At 43.1% G+C, this 17,773-nt stretch overlaps 1 protein-coding gene and 1 long non-coding RNA gene across 4 annotated transcripts in view; both read right to left on the bottom strand.

The window, feature by feature from the left end:
* RNLS (renalase, FAD dependent amine oxidase) overlaps nucleotides 1-17,773 on the bottom strand; it is a 278,209-nt gene that overhangs the window by 147,792 nt on the left and 112,644 nt on the right. The gene's annotated exons all lie outside the window — the stretch shown is intronic.
* The window catches only part of LOC118012964, a 47,300-nt gene continuing 43,206 nt past the window's right edge, over nucleotides 13,680-17,773 (bottom strand). The window contains exon 2 of the long non-coding RNA XR_004679877.1: nucleotides 13,680-15,798. This is a non-coding gene — a long non-coding RNA (uncharacterized LOC118012964). The remainder of the gene's footprint in view (nucleotides 15,799-17,773) is intronic.

Raw genomic sequence — 17,773 nt, 5'->3', positions numbered from 1 at the left:
AAGTACCTTTTAAGAGAGTTGCTTCCTTAAAACTCTCTTTTGGGCTTCAAGTTGGTTTTTGTCCCTCAAAATTTTATCATTTACCCCTATAGCTAAGTAAATGTCTTTACTTTTAAGAGAGGGATGCAGGACAGCTAGGGATCCATTTCCAGACATTTTATCAAGAACTCATCCAACTAAGTATTATACTTCATTACCAGTAAGTGCCCAATAATAAAATCGGTTTGCAGATACCATCTACATTTCCATATATTATTTATACAAGCTTGAGGTTTGTAATTTCAAGACCAAAAATGTTGATAGAAATTTGCATATTATTGAAATGGCATAATTTATTGATGAGGCACACAAATAATAGAGGTGATGCTTACAGCAGTTTGGAGGCTAATGCATAATTTACAACACAAAACAACTTCATGAACAAGAGTGAAAATTGCACATTAGGTCTTGCCTGAGAAAATATCAGCTATAAAACTAAGGCATTTTAGCTCCAGTTTTTGTAACAAGGGTATTTTCGTGGGGAACGGATAGACCGTTGGCTTTTAATCTGTGAGCGGCGTAAAGAGGCATCAATCTGCCTGAAGACAGAGGGCAGGCAGTCATCTTCCTGCCCATCTGCCTCTCCCGTCCTCCAGTTATACCAATCTTTCATTAACATTTGATGCAGAAAGGATATCCATAAAAGATTGCACCTAAAACACCATATGGATGGGGCTGAATTTTATACCGAAAATGTTATTCAAATGTAGTTTGAAATAATTATTTTAAAATCAAGATATTGATATGATAGTAAGAATTACTGCAATTATTGTATCCAAGGTTTATGTCTTAGGGAGAAATCCAATTCAAAGTTTACCCAGTGGGCCAGTTTGCTACAGAGAATTTCCAGATCCTGGGGTAATGGACTATGCTGGACACTGCTGAAGTCATCCCAATTCTCATTCCCATGCCTTGCCTTTTTTTTTTTTTTTTAAGATTTTATTTATTTACTTATTTGAGAGAGAGAGAAAGTGGGGGGATGGAGAGTGACAAGCAGACCTGCACTGAGCGTGGAGCCTGACTCGGGGCTCAATCTCAGGACTCTGAGATCATTACCTGAGCTGAAATCAAAAGTTGGGTGCTTACCTGACTGAGCCACCCAGGCACCCCCCCACACACCCTGCTTTCTAATAAAACTTTGAATCCATTCAAAGTAAAATACCCAGTCAATCCGCATGTGACTCATGACTCATGCAAGGCTGACTTTATCCCCATTTTCAGGGACTGGGAGGAGGATTTTATTGAGCCTAAGCAAATCATACACATCCCATTTCCTGTGCTTGTGGATGCTCCTGAGGTTCAAATCTATTCAATGTGATGTGTGTGCTGGGGTGCTTCTGGAAAAGGTTTCTTAACTCTGAGAAATAAACTCAGGAAAAAAGACCTCATTCCCTTTCCAGATTTGCCGTATCTGGAAATATATGACGCCTGAAAATGCTGCATCCATCTTGCACAATCCAGCCAAAGGCCAACATCAATCCACTGAAGATGGTAAAGGGGGGGAAATTGGAAACACTTGTGACCTGGTAACTTTCAAGAGAGGCTGATTCAACCAGTCTTAAAGACTGTCCCAACTCTGGACTTCTTGTAATATAAGCTAGTAAATTCCCTCCATATTCAAGTTAAGTTGAGTACAAATTTAAGTCACCTGCAGAACTAAAGGTATCATAACTAACCTATGGAGAACATGCCATTTTTTGCCTGCCTAGCATCTGTTCCCCATCCTAATGCCACCTTTATTACTGATGTGTTCAAGGTAATCTTGGTGGGAGAGTATGCTTCCTCCTACAGAAGCAAAAAAGATCAGATCCTTTCTTTTCTGTCTCTAGGAACATCAAGGGAATGGGCAGGTGATCTGAATTTTGTCCAAAAGTATGTTTCACCCCTTGCCTTTAATCTTAAACTGCTAATGCAAGAATATAAGGACCATGGCCAATAGTATTTACTACAACTGTGGTCACCAGAGGTCCACCCAAGACTTTGGCTGCCCCTCCCCCTCCTCCATGGCTCACTGGGAGACCCTTGGTTTCTGCACATTCCCAAACCCCGTTCTCCAGGCGCTTCTTAATTCTTTCAGCTGCCCTCCACATACACATCCATGTTCTCCCAGGAAATTCCCTTTTGCTTAAGTGAACCAGAACTGATTTCTGTATCTTGCCAAGAACAACCGGCTGAGTTCACCAGGGAGATCTTAATCTCAGCACCAAAACCCAAAAGTGAACTTGTCCTGATCTATACAAGTCAATCCAATCTATTCTTAAGTGAAACACAATAGTTTTCTCCCTGTTACATGTTGTTTTATTTCTCCTTTCTCATATATCAAAAACCACTTTAACCTTAATAGAACGACACCAAACTCCAAACTCTCTTTAGTCATAAAAGAATAGGCGGTTATTGTTACCATGGCTGCTTTAAATCTCAGAGGCCTGCTGGGGGATATTTAGTAAGAACATGGAATCATAAACTCCAGGTGTCGCTGGTGCCATTTAACGCCATCTTCCACTTAGTGCTAGTGTTGTAAGCTCCAACAATTCCAAGTGACTCTATCAGACAGTAGAAAATACAACAAATGTCTTTCTCTTTTCCTCAGAGCAATTTTGGGCTCTGAAACCAGCAGAGATGTCTTGCCAGGAAGCTTGTTCATAGGTGAAAACATTTTTATGAGTTAGGATGGTTTCTAGGACCTACTTAAACACCACACACACTAGAAAGGAATATAGAAGTCCATGATCAGGGTCAACTTTTGGCCAAAGAATATGGTAGCAAAATCTGTGGTTAAAAAAAAAAAAATTTGAAGCAGGTTGTATACAGTATTGGCATCTCTTGAGGCACTTGAAGAATCATGACTTGTCAGAATTGGAAGATGCCCTATAGATGACCCAGCCACACTCTCAATTTACAGATCAAGAAACCAAGGTCTAAAGTAGTGGGAAGTAATGCGCCCAATGCGACGGAGGTGTAACTCAGACTCAGACCTCCCAGCTGTATTCCAGTACAACACTCCACATCAAGATCTTGTCTTATTGTTTCTTTCACACAGATATTCCGACTCTCTGGACTGTCCTTTCTGTACCACCTGCCCAGATCCCGAGAAGATGTCATTTCCTGTCTGACAGTTTCTCCAAGTCTTCCTAGAAACAGTGATCCTGCATGCAGTCAAAGCTCTCTATTTACTCCAACATCAGGGATTCATTCATGAGCTGCTTGTAATATGGCTGACTGTGTGCTTGCACGCCTGTTACCCCCACTGGAGTATATATTCCCTGAGGGCAAAGATTGTGTCTTCTTCATCTGCAATTTCATTTCTTTATAGATCCTAACATATTATATGTGATAAATGTTGGCTGAGTCACACCGATGTGTACCCTATCAACACATGCATTCCCACAAATGTTTGTGGGGATTCAGGGTTAAAGATGTCAGTCGCCTTTGGCATGCTAGCAAGCACATCCATGGATACACAGTGCTCTAGCCTAAGGCAGACATTAATGGCCAAGATTGCAGGTCTGGCGCTAGACTGGTAGAAGAGATCATCTGTGGCTGGTACTCCTCCATTCAAAGCACTGAGGCAGACAAAGACTTCAGTTACTTGTAGGGTCTGCCCAGACACGAATATAAAATGTTAATCATAAATGTATCAATTCAAGATGCTTTCAGATGCAAAGAAAGAAAAGCCCCATTCACTTTGACTCAGGTAATAAGGAAATTAATTCTCTCACATAATGGGAGGTCAACAAGGAGGAAAGATTTCAAGTTTGGCTAATTCACTAGCCATAGCTTGTCCCCTTGGGCTAAATTCCTTTTATCCCTCTCCTCTATAATCTTTGGTGTTGGCTTTTTCCTACGGCTAGTGTCCCTCCTCTTCATTAGATATCTCTCCTCTTCATTAGGTATCTCCTGCTAGCAATGAGACTACACGCTTCCTTATTCATGTCTGGCACGAGAAAGAAAATCCATCTCCCAACCATGCAATAAAAATCCTTCCCTGTGGGCTCAATCTAGGTCACATGACCAACAAACCAGCCCCATTATGGTCACTACAGGAGGGCTGGATCCTGCCTAGTTTAGAAATTCAAGACTGACTCTGAAACTGGGGATGCATTTAGCTTCCCCCTCAGTCTCCTGGGCTGCTTGGGGAGGGGTGTATAAGCAAATAAATGCCAGTTCTGTTTAGAAGGAAGAAGGGATGGACGTTTGGTAGGGAATCATCCATATACATGATCTCAGAATGACAATTCTTCAAACTCCCCATGAGCACAAATAATTTTGAGTTAAGAGGAATTTTTATTGAATTTTGAGTTAAGAGAAAGAAAATCTGTTTCTTCTTTTTTTATAAATACGCATGTGTTATAAAGAATATATATTTCAGTGTTATCTTTCCTTTGGGACAAATGAGTTCTATCCTGATGACTTAAGAATTGACAGATCAGGGAAAAACTCTTCTTTGTGCTTGGTAATGAACTTTGGGAACCGTGGCAATCGATGAACACCAAGACAGAACAATTTCTTTATCAGAAAATTCACTTCAATTTTCCCTTTCAATTCTTCCAAGTTCCTATCTATGCAGCACATAGAGAGAGCTCTTCCTTCCCACCTACTTATATACAAGTTGGTGGTGATTCTCCGAAGCTATGCTGACCATGGTGATTATGGAAAGACGGGGAGGCATTACTATGCTGGGAAGCGGGCATTTTTCTCCAGATTAAAAAAAAAAAAATTGATCCTGAATGACAAATTACCTCCAGGTCTTCCGAGTCTCCTGGCCTATCTGCAAAGCTCAGCATGTAAATGCCAAATCTAGGTGTGTTGAGATTTAGGATATTTGGAATTGATTCTGTGTCCACAAACATGGTCATGCTCTCTTTAGTCACTGCTTGCTTGGCAGGCACAGTAGTGAGGGCTGCCTTTTCTTGGCATGCAAAGTTCCAGGGGTACATTTCCTGGGGAGAAGAAATCATTCTCTAAGCATCTGAAATATAATCGAACAAACATCTAAGATGGGTTGGGGAGGCGACGGCGGCTCTCCAATGTTACTGTTTATTCCATGACTAATAAACACAGAAAGGAAGTGGAAAACCTTGACAGGTCTCAGTGGGGCTTCTGAGGAAGACAGCTCCCAGCTATGATGCTTTCATTGACTCGAAGCTTCTCATGTGCAAGAATAGCTCTTTAGAGGCGGCAGGGTTACTATACCCTATGGTGACACCCTCCCAAAAGCTTCTCTGCAACAGGAATGACAAGCGTGCATAATAGGACAAGAGGCTGGGAACAATTCTTTGGAATTCGGAAATTGTTCAGAAGCCCTTCAGCCGAGACAGAGATCCTCATGGGTTCTTAATCATAGGACATAAAACTGAGAAGGGGTCAATTCCCTTCTATGCAGGATAATACAGTTTTCTGTAGGATCTTGCTGTTGCTTAGTTTAGGGGCGGGGAGCGGGGTGAGTACAGAAAAATTGAATAGTTTACTCCTGCAGAAAATGACTTTCCTAAGTATATTTTGTACATATTATATCAATACTTTCTTCATTTAGGAAGGCTGTCTATATATACGCGTTACTAAAGCGGGTTTCCCTTATATTCACGTCATGATTGGACATTCGCCTGATTAAATCTGTGTTTTAATGCTGAGAATCTGGTTTAAAATGAAACAAAAAAAATCCCCCATTGATTCCCTACTTCCACTTTTCTTTCATATTATTCTAGAAAAAGCAGAACTCACTACCTATTCTTTCCTGAAGCCATGGACTTCTGATATTCATATCTGCACTTGCTTCCTCAGTACTATTCTATCCTTAATTCACAGGAACCATGTCATTAGCAGCTCTGCTGCCCATAGGCTCTCTCTTATCCTGGATTTTGTGCCCCATCTCCCTTGGCTCTCCGCCTCTCCTCCTGAGGGTTCCTTCTTGCTGGCCTCTGAGGCTTCCTTTTCCTTGGCCTACACCAGGTTCCACAGGATTTTCTTCTCTGTCCTTTGATTCTCTGTGCTTTCACACTCCTCCTGATTGATCATCTTGCCCACACTCATGCCTTTAGCAATCACACCAACGCTTCTAATTCCATTCCAACACTAGTGTGGGCTACAGATCCTCATGGGAAGCTCTCCAGCGGACAATTCTCCTTCAGGTCCTGCAGACACATCACATTTAACAAGGCCAAATCTCACCTTTGTATTTCCCCTCCATGTGCCCTTCCCTACCGAAGAGCCTGAAACTACTCTTTACAATCACTCAGCGACTTTAGAAACTTCATGTCCTCCTCCCTCTCCTCCACTCTCACATCCAAGGCCTGAAGATTAGGTCTCTCTCCCATCCTCTGTATCTTCTCCTCCATGTTTCACTGTCTGTATCCAGGTTCTTACCACTCATCTGAATTTGGCAATAATTTTCTCACCTTCATCCCTTCTAACGTGAGAGTCCCCTAAAAATTCAGTTCATTCTCTGCATTTTCCACACTGGCCAGAGTGACCTTTCTAAAATCCTTTCTAAGAATTTCCTTAAAACCCTAAATCCTTTTATAATTCTTCGTGGTTTTCATAGTTAAGTTCAAACTTCTGATGAGCCTGATCTGTTTAGGGAATACTAATCCCATCCCTCCACTGCCTTCCCCTCTGACCACCAAAGACTCTTTATCTTTCCTGGACACAATTAAATAGTTGCGATTTGCAAATATGCTCCCATTTATTCATACGTCCAGGTCCCTATGGATGGAATAAAAGTTTCCTTAATGTTTACCTCATTGAACCTTCAAAAGTCAGCTCAAGTGTCACCTTCTCTAAGAAGCTGTTTTGTTTTGTTTTCTCCCTCATTCTGATTTATATTCTTCTCCTCTGAGTTATCTTGGTTTACTTTCTACTTTCCTTTTATTACCTAATAGTAATTCTTATTAACTTATGAACTCATGAAGGGCAAACACTGTTGTTATTCATCTTTTTGTCAACAGCTCTTGGTATTCAAGAAACGTTTGCCTAATGAATGAATGAAAAAAGGAACCCAGGTGCTCTGAGGAAGACAAAAGACATCTCTGACTTATGATCTACCCTAAATAACCTTAAATTTTTCATACTAGAGTTAAGAAATTGGAAGACAATTACAAAATGGAAGAGCGTATAAGTAAATATGGAAAGTGGGTGTGGTGACCAGTATAGCAAAATCACATTATAAAATCCGATGTATTTTTCTTTTTCTAAATTTTCAGAAAAATGTTTTAGCCTTTCTAACATTAAACTCTTTGAAGAAGGCTGAAGCTTTTTGCTTCAGGGAGTGTAGGACACAAAAGCAGCATCAAGAACAAAAAGTCCAATTCTTGGCCTTGAGTTTCAAAATAGGTCCTTGAAATTCATGGCAGAGTCAACAGTTTGGAAAGCCAGAGAGCTTTTGATTTGCAGAGCTGGGCCTTTTGAAAGGAAAAATATATTCATGAGTTGCAGTAGAGTCTGGAAGACTTAAAACATGGACATTATATCAAGAATCTCAGAGTGGGGAAAGCTACAGAACTTGATGCAAAAAGACAGAGAGAGGAAAACAACACCCTTCTTGGGACAAAGGGTGGGGCTCAGAGAGAGAAAGGCAGAGGGAGAAGAGGACGACGTGGGTGCTGGATACCACCGGCTCTCCATTCCCCACCCGGGGTTGAGGCTTTTCGAATCAGATGATAAAAAAAAGAAAAAAGATTAATTGGCGAGGTAGGTTCTACAAAAGGATCTCAGGGTAAAGCTGAAAAAACCTGTACATTTCAGAAAATTCCCACCCTAAGATGTCTCTGTAGATGGACCTGAGGTTAGGCTCACAAAATTCTGCATACCTCAGCAGGTGGTAGGAAGAGCAGCTCAGAGATTTCAGACCCTTTTTGTGGCAGGTCCACAAGTACTGAGAAGGGTATCAGACTAGAGGTCCCGGGAGGACCATGACTATCAGAGGAAGCCAACACACAGCAGTGCACGCCAAAGGAAACTGACAGAGGTCAGTGAGGAAAAAGGAGGCACACAGACCAATTCCTTCCATAGAACTCAGACCATCTGTCACCCAGGAGAAGGAGAAGAAAAGGAGGGGAGGGAATCTTGAATGAATAACAATGTTCACGGTTAATTGACAATTATCCTTCAAGGCATCCTTTCTTTCTATGTTCTTTCTGTAAATCTCCTAGTTTGATCTGAGTTTTCATGTTGTTTCCAGAACATTCCCTGGGATATCACCACTCCACTCTGTTTACACATCTGTCTCTGCTACTAGTTTGTTTCTTAAAGGTGGGGACTCTTGTCTCTGTATCCCCACTATTTACCACCACATTACTACCACAGTAATTTGTCAATAAATATTTGTGGAATTAAAAAAAAAAGAACATATTGATCTGGAATATGGGTGGTGGTGTGGAATGATGATGTAGATTTCATGGAGTTACTGGAATACAGACAAGAGTAGAAGCTATGGAATCGGATGAGATTGCTGATGAATGACTATGCACAGAGTGAGAAGAGAAGATGGCTTATCACAGAACCAGGAGAAATGTCAACTCTTCAGGGGTGAACCAAGAAAGAAGAACCCATGAAAGAATGGTTGGTGAAGGAAAAAAGAATCAAGGAAGGGTAATATCCTGGAAGGCTGAGGCACAGAAAAATTCGAGAAAGGCATATTCAACAGAACCAAGTAACAATTATAAATCCGTTAAAACCAAGAAATGACTATGGGATTTGATAACTGGGAGACCATTGGTGACTTTTCTAGGGACATTTTGGTGGTATGGTGGGAGGAAATACATTCCGAGTCAGTTTTGTAGATCCAACTTTTCCTATATGTGGTTGCTCTGTGGACATCTGAGAAATAAGTATGAAGCGTCACCTTCAGCTTCCTGTCCTCTGGTCCCACTTCCATGGGGGGCTTTGTTCTTTAGGAGTCTACTGGGGTTCCATTAATAATGCTTTCATATCCACATGGCTCTCTGTATCTCTTTTCCCATCCAAGTACTAACCAGGCCCGACCCTGCTTAGCTTCGAATTTAGAGAGGTCGGATATATGATTACAACCTTCAAACCTCCCACAAGGTCAACTCTTAGTGAAAGCTATAAAGCCTAACCAAGAATTATTCAGAGCTCAAATAAACAGGGGTGGTTAAGTCACTCAAGGGAAACATATTAAAGTCAATTATGGCTCAATATGAGTAGGTTTATCAGATTTCTTTCCCCTGTGACCGAATAAGGAAGAGGTAGAACTTGTTCCCAAGTGTGGGGACAAATGTGGGGGTGCACCTGGGGTTGATGGAGAACACCTGAGCCAGGAGCACAGACAACCTGTGTCTATTTCCCTGAGACTCAGCTGATCAAGTCTGGACATGTTTCCTGCAGTTGAAAGATCTGATCTAGGTAAATACTCTTTTAAATTCAATTCACCCAATACTTATGAAGTACTGTTATCTGTCAGGCACTATTATCAAAAGGAACTGAGAAAAAAAGACTGAAAAATAAAAACATAAAGATAAGTAACACGGCTTCTGTCCACAAAGGGCTCACAGACTAGCAGCTAGAGGAACAACAAAAATTCAAAGGCATTGTAAGAGTGGGGTGCACAAAGCAGCAGGGCGCCATGGAGACACAGAGGTGGCCATATTCAGTCAGCCTCAGGAGGGAGCTGAGACCGGAAGTGCCACGGGTGTGGAAGCTAGTGCTGGTGGGTTGATGAGAACAGAGGGATACCAAAGTGGACGGAGAAAACGCCGTTATTTTCCAGAACTAAAAATTATTTAGAAATAAAAGTTCTAAACCTTCTAGGGCAACACATTCAAGTCGTTTAAAACCTATGCAGGGAGGGAATTATTTCTATAATTACTTCCACCTTGATGGCCTTAGAATTCATTTTAATCTGTCTCCTTTCTCTCTTTTCACCGAGGAAAAAAACCAGGAACAGACCGTTAACATGGTATTTACATTTCAGTTAAAAATCTCTCCCAATGACTCGGTTATTTTCCAGAAACCAAAACAAAAAACCTCCCCAAATCACTTTATCCCAATGCACACCCGTTCATCATTTAGTCTTTTTGTTTTAAAGTGAATACTAATCTACCTCCATTAAAAAGGCTCCCAAGGGGCCTTAGACCCAGCGAACACGAAACAGTTTTAACTGATGGGCTTAAGGGATGGAAGAAGCTGGACGAGAAGTCAGCAAGAACATTCTTTGATAAAGCTAGTCCTAATCAGAATTCTTAAAATTTGGAAAGGGAATCATGTTTGCTTTACTACCAGGGGACTCTCTTATTTCCCGTTTCAACTAAGTGAATTAGGAATGGTTATTTGCATGGCAATTTCTCCCCATGCTGGGCCCTAAATCTCAAGTTACTCCAAACTATGTTTCCAAGACGGCTGAATAAGCACCCAAAGCTTTCAGAATTTAAAGTTCTTATGGCTTTCCTGAGGTATACTTCCAGCTCACTTTTGTTGCTATTACATTTTTCCCTGATGAGCTATATATATATATATATATACACACACACACACACACACATACATGTATATGTATATGTGTGTATGTGCATATATATGGCTAGATATATGTATGTGTATATATGTATATATAGATATGCTTTTTCTTACAATATACTACTATCTTGGGTAGTTGGTTAAGTGTCTGACTCTTGATTTCGGCTCAGGTCATGATCTCAGGGTGGTGGGATCAAGCCCTGCACTGGGCTCCATGCTCACTGGGGAGTCTGCTTGAGATTCTCTCTCTCCCACCCCCTCTCTGCCCCGCCCCACCACTCACACACTCTCTCTCTCTAAAAACAAAACAGAACAAAACAAAAAAAGCCAATGTACTACTATCTTGGTAATGACTATGAAATCCATATTCAAAAAATCTCAAATAATATGGAGAGATAGAGGATACAAAAATGACTATGAGATCAGCTGAGAAGTAAAAGGGACTATGGGGAATATTTAGAGACAAGGTAAAACTAAGGTTCTATGACTTGCCCAAGGTCAAGTAGCTATTTAACAGAAGAGCTGAGACTAGCATCCAGGGGAAGGAACCAGGTCCTCTGTCAGCCATGCTGTGCACTGCTCAACTCAAGGGCCGGCATCCACCCGGTATGGGTGCCATGACACCCTGGATGCACACCGGGGACCAGGCCTGGAGCCAACCCTCATGGGGGCTCTCCTGGAACCCTCAGAGCCACGTATCAATGGCCTCGTCATTCTTCTGTTGGAGATGCCTAACTAGGTGCAAAGAAGTCAAGGTATCCTGACAATTTTGTTCTCTCTATAGGATCGGTTTCCTCAAGAAGAGGGGGGCAGACTTATTGTTGGCCAGTGCACCTCACCATAATAACTCTTAACGATTTCCAATGTTTTCTTCACCGTCTTCCTGCACAATACCAGTGGCTTTTGGAAAGATCCTACTGAGTCATACTTGTAGGATTTATATAGCAAAAGCCTTCCAAGTGGTTTGATAAAGCAGCACGCAAAATAAAAGCTGCCTCCCTCTTCCACCCACATTAAAAAAAATGCACAAGTTTTAGGAAAAATCCCAGCTCTGGCTGAAGTCTTTGAAGCCCCGGGGAAGCCTCAAGAGTTTTTCTTGCCCGCCCTGGGACCTGCACTGTGATGGCACAGCGGTGGCGTGAGGAATGTGACCCGAGGCAGCCCGCCCCAGTGACACTGTTGCCTGAGCGGTGTACTGGATGCCCCACCCCACAGTGGTGGCACCCACCCGACCTAACACAGAATGGTTGCTTTTGTAAAGAGTTTGGGGGTTTATGTGGCTCAAGGAGGTAATACAGTGTAAGGAAATCATCATACCCAATGTTAGCTCATTATCGGAAGCATCGGTCCACCTCAATGAGGAAAACATCAGCAGGGGGCTGAGAAGAATGACGACGGCCAAGGTGTAAATCATTAAAGCGACCTTTGACCACATTGGCTGCATGATGAAGCCAACACCAGCGGGCCCAGCCCCACGTCCACGGGAAACCTCAGGGATCGTCTGCGGAATGAATGCAGGGACATTCAAAGCAATGCAGTGTGTTGTCTCTGGTGGGAGGTACAGCGTAAGAGAAAGGATGTGGGGTCTATGGGGTTGCTGCTGGGGATAGTTTGCAAGTTCTAGCAGAGGGCTGACGTTTTAACTCAGACCCAGGAGGTGCATTATCCTAGGATGAATTCCTGGTCATCCTGTTAGTCTTCAGGATCTAGATGTCTTCATCAACAAAGCCTCCTGAGCAGTGGCAAAGGTTGTGAAGCTAGATTTGACCTCGGAGGCGGCAGACAGTGGCGGGGGGGAGGCGTGTCACCTGCCGAGGCTGAGCGTCCTTCCAGGGGCACGGAGGTATCAGGGCGCGCATCTCCTTCCCTCCATCCTGGAGGGTCTGGGGCCAGCCAGACTCTCCGAACATAATGTCCCCTTTTATATGCACCCTTCAGCCTTTTGAGTGTCTCTCCTGATGCCTCAACCAACTCCTTTTCCCCCTTAAGGAGCCTGAACTCCTAGGACATCCACTAGCAGATGAGTTAGAGGTACCCTGTGCCCCTCCAGGCTAGTCTTGCCTTCCGGCCTGGCCCATTAGCCAAGCACGTTTCAAGCTGTCTCCGTTGGCCACAGTGTCCCCCTTGTACTCCAACTGAGGAGCCTGGCCACCTCCACACCGCAGAGGTCGGGCACCTGTGTGACAGCAAAATCTACCATGTGCCATATGAAACAGTTGGCTCTTTTTGTCCATTCTGTTGGGCAAATTCCAACAGGGAATTTGTTGTGAAGCAAAGACCCTTGTGCTTAGTTCTTTCCTCCTCTGGTAAGACCTTCCCCCTCCTCTCTGCTTCCTCTCCAGCCTTCTGTCCCCAACACTTTCCAAATGCACAAGGCCCAGTCCCTCAGGAAAGCTCCCTACCGTGCTCCAGCTGCAGGAGCCAGAACACTTGTCCGTTCTCTGCTGAATGCCTATGGGCACTTGCGGGACAACTGTTTTATGGTGAAGGACACACTAGCTGGTTGGCCGATTTTCTTTTTTTCTATATAGATGTTTTGAGTTCAGTGCGCTATAAACCCCCTGGAAAATGGGACGTTGCCTAATATGTCCATTCTTTCTCCCTATAGAATACTGCACACAAAGGCTCAAAGGAAGAATAGTACATATTTGTCTACGGATTAAGACAGAGGAAAAAACAAACCATAATAACACTCCTCAACCCAGCTTTGAAAAGAGCAAACGTTCTAGTTTTGCCCTGGTTGATATTTTAGATATGAGCCTCTGGCTAGAAGCCAAAGGGTACATTTCCCCAGGGAACACGAGAACATGGCTTATAAAAACAAGCAGCAGAAGACTTTTCCAGTGAGGAAGGAAGGAAAGCAGGAGTGGGGAGGGGAGGTGGGAAGAGAGAAAAGGGACAGGGAGGGAGGACTACATCGTAGCATGGGCCCTTAGATCTGTAACTTTAACTTAATGCTTCCAATATCTTTTCATAAACCTGAAAGTCACTGTTCAATAGAAACATATGGTGTGAAACCTTCTTTTTGTTGTTGTTGTTGGATGGTGGGTGTAAAGAGTAAAGGGGATCCGGCAGGATGCGGCAGGAAAGGGAGCTGGGAGAAGAAGGGGGAAGGACTGTTTTCAAAAAGATTCGAGCTTTCTCTCCTTTTCCTTTTTTTTTTTTTTTTAAATTTGGCTGTTAAAAAGATGCATTTTATAGCTTCTCTGTTTTCCAGCAGTCCTGTCCTTCAATGGAAGCATGTTCTGATGTCTATAATTATCATTGGGTAAATCCGGTGTTCAATTTAAGAGACAGAACCACAAGACCAAATCCACCACCTTTTGTTGGAAACATCAGGATCAAGGAAGAGAAGCAATTCATTCGTCTCCAGCCTATCTGGAACAGTTTGCTCTGTCTGTTCAGTACCATAGTGCGGCAGAAGCGTTCCGTGTAGTGTCTCGGGGAAGAGACTCCAAACACCCCAGGAGCTTGCTAATCAATTTTGGTTAGAGTCAACAGAGCCCAAGACACTGTTAAGAAATTCAAGGTTTTCAGTGATAGTTGAAAAGGAAAACAAATGATCGGGCCTCCTCTTCTCTGTGTTTCCACTGCTGGGCGGCGGACAAACAATGTTTACCGCAGACTGGGCCTGCTGTGTGCCCTTGACTCCTTTCCAGCGCGACTTAAACTCTCAGGTCGGCCGCTGTTCAGTGCCAGGCACCTGTGCCCCGACATGGTGATGGAAGGGCACTTTCTCACTCGAATTCTGGTGCTGGTTCAATGAAGAGTAGGGACAGCACCCCGAGCAGTCGTTGTGGGGTACGAACGAGACAGCTCGGGTTATCCGTACACCTGCATGCCTTTCTGCAGAGCTGCTCCTCTTACTTCATGTCTTAGCTTAAATGTCACTGCCTGCAGGAAGCCCTCCCAGGTTACACATCCGAAGACGTGTCAACCCCCTGACTCGGTATCACATTCCACTTACCATTGTCATGGCCCTACCCCAATCTGTAATTATCTTACTGTTGTCCATCTTTCCCGCAGCAGGTGGCCTCTGTGAAAAAGGACCGTTTCTATTTGGCTTCTGCTCTCCGCCTGGTGCTTAGCGCAGTGCCTGACACGCAGCTGCTGGTCCCAAATACCACTTGAGTGCATGCACAAGTGTGTGCACGATAAGTCACCTAGAAACGGAGAGCCACTGCAGGCGTGGAGCTTGCCCTCTTCCCCTCTGCCCGTTTGCAGGTTTGCCCCCCTCCCCGAGTGGCACTGCGTCCCACCCCAGTGACTGGTGATCCCCAATCATTTGCGCTGCACTGCAGCTGATGCAGCCGAGGAAAGCTGACTTCACTCCCACTCCAGCCAAAGAACGTGGGCTGCTTTCCTCTTGTCTTAGGGGAGAGGCCTGTCTATTTTGGACCTGAGTGAAGGAAATGTAGGTGGGCGGAAATGGAAGATCTCAGGACTCCTGGGTCTGCGGAGGGCTGGAAAGCCTTAATCATGGCAGGGAAGAAATTGCCCCCATGGTGCAAAGGAACCTGCTCTGACTGTGCCCCCATCCTCCCCAGGGAGCTTCTGAAAATGCTCCTCCAGTGTGGCTAGCTGCTCTGGGTGTCGGGGTCCTGGCAACAGTCCAGAGTCCTCTGTGGATCCTGAACTTCTAAGCCCAGGTTCTGCCCTCAAGGTTCAGGATCTATCCAGAGCTCAGGCTCGGGGACTTTCGGTTGGGTATATGCAACCCTTGAAATCGGTGACATTTCAGCTGTCACTTCAGAGTCAAGCCCAGGTGGAAATAGATGGTCTGACCATCCCTTTAAAGTAGCCGCAACATTTAAAGTAAGCAGTGGGGCACCTGGGCGGCTCAGTAGGTTAAGCGTCTGACTCTCGATTTCGGCTCAGGTCACGATGTCAGGGTGGTGAGATCGAGCCCCGCGACCAGCTCCGTGCTCAACAGGGAGTCTGCTTGAGAGTCTCTCTCTCTCTCCCTCTTCTGCTGCCCCTCCCCCCCAAATAGATAAATAAAATCTTTTAAAAATAAATTTAAAGTAAGCAGGCTTTCTCCATGAAAGTCAGCTTCTCTTGTACTTAGGAAACCTGTCAATAATCACAGATCAAAGCACAGGTCAAATATTCCTAGCCCCTGCCAAGCCGTCCCTGACTATCTCCGTGTCTTTTACAGAACTTACCTATTCTGTGTCCTAGTCACGTCCTTCTGTGTCTGGGACCATGTCCAGATTGTGGTCCCATGGAGGCAACGTGTCTCATACATTTTTGCATCCTTCAGTCAAGATCCTAGTATCTTGTCAGATGCTAGGAATACAGTGAGTACACAATATATAGTTGTAGGATATATATTTGAATAAGGAATTTTGGAGCTTAAGGTGACCTTGACTAGTGGTTTGATATTTTATAAAGCCAAAGAAAGATAAAGTTATTGCCCAAGGTAGCTACAAAGTAGCAGATGGGATATACTCAAGTAAATATTATTTATTACTTGAAATTAAAATTAAATTAAAATTAAATTAAATTGTCATGATAAAGACTTGCCAAAAGTTTTAAAATCTAGAATAATCTGAAATACTTTCTATCTAATTATAATGCTTAGACTTTTTAAAAAAAATCACAGGTTTCAAAAGACCATGTTTTATACTTCTGAGAATTTCAAATAATGATTGTCCTGTAAAAAGTGTTGGCTTTTCTATTACCTTAAAAAAATATCTGCTCGATGAATACTAATTGGGTTAATTATTTGTGTATGTTGACAAACCATTAACCAGACACAGGGTATATAGATTATATTGGATAAAATCTGACATGGGACTTCCTCTAGGTCTAAAATAATATGCCTCTACAAACTCTTTTTTTAAAGATTTTATTTATTTATTTGACAGAGAGAGCACAAGCAGGGGGAGTGGCAGAGGGAGAGGGAGAAGCAGACTCCCTGCTGGGCAGGGAGCCCGATGCGGGACTCGATCCCAGGACCCTGGGCTGTGACCTGAGCTGAAGGCAGATGCTTATCCAACTGAGCCACCCAGGCGCCCTAGCTCTACAAACTCTCCTATGTTGATCCCACCCTTAATGAACTTTTATTGGATGTTTACAGTATCCCAAGCATTATGTGCCAGACCCTATGCCAAATATTGGGGAAATAAATAAATGTTGTTTTATAAATAAGACAGACAACCCCTGTCTTCAAGTTACTAACAGTCTAATGAAGGAGTCAGGCATAAAAACAAAGAGTATTTTAATGAATGCAAAAGTACTGTAATGGAGGCATGTACTTAGTATTGTGGGGGCATAAAAAAGGGAACAGTAACCTGCATAGGAAGCATTAGAAAATGCTGTCTTCTAAATCACCTTTTAAATAAATTGGAGTTGGAAGCTGAGGATCAAGAACTTATCAAGAATTCACCCAGAGTAAACAATATTTGTTCTGCTAGGGAAAAAAAAAACATAAGAGGAAAGCCTGTAAAAATCAAGCAGTATCTCAAGGGGATGAAACTGTTCATTACATTCTTAATCTCCAGGTAGTGTGGTCTTGAATTATAGGGACTTTATTTAAAAGTATATGATGGGTTTAAGGGTATTAAATGATTAAATTAAATACTTGCTACTTACATTTTCTTTTCCTGATAGATGGGAAACCATATTGTCTATGTTCAGGTTTTTCCTATTTGATAGAGCTAACCAAAGAACTAACATTTTCTGAAATAGACAGTATTATGGGTTGAATTAATATGTTGAAGTCCTAAGCCCCAGTACCTCATAAAGTGACCTTATTTGGAAATATGGTCACTGCAGATGTAACTAGTTAAGATGAGGTCATAGTGGAATAGCGTGAGCCCCTAATCCAATATGACTGGTGTCCCTTTACAAAAGAGGGGAACTGGGACACAGATGTCCACATAAGGAGAATGTCATGTGAAGTATGTGGCAAAAAAGAGGGCAAAAATTGGGATGATGTTTCCACCAGCCAAGGAATGCCCAAGATGGTCAGCAAACCACCATGAACTAGGTGTTATGAACTGAATGTTTATGTACCCCCCAAATTCATGCTGAAATCCTAACACCCGAGGTTAGGAAGCAAAGCCCTCATGAATGGGATTAGTGCCCTTATAAAAGGGGCCCCCCAAAAGGGATTTCTTGACCCTTCTACCATGTGAGAAGACTGCCAACATCTGTGAACCAGGAAGCAGGCTCCCACCAGACAGAATCTACTGGTGCCTTGATGTTTGGGCTTCCCAGCCTCTGGAACTATGAGAAATAAATTTTTGTTGTTTATAGG

This window comes from Mirounga leonina, unplaced genomic scaffold, assembly GCF_011800145.1.
Source record: "Mirounga leonina isolate KUSES-001 unplaced genomic scaffold, KU_Mleo_1.0 Mir_152, whole genome shotgun sequence".
Classification (NCBI taxonomy): domain Eukaryota; kingdom Metazoa; phylum Chordata; class Mammalia; order Carnivora; family Phocidae; genus Mirounga; species Mirounga leonina.
This window is presented reverse-complemented; position numbering and strand designations above follow the sequence as displayed.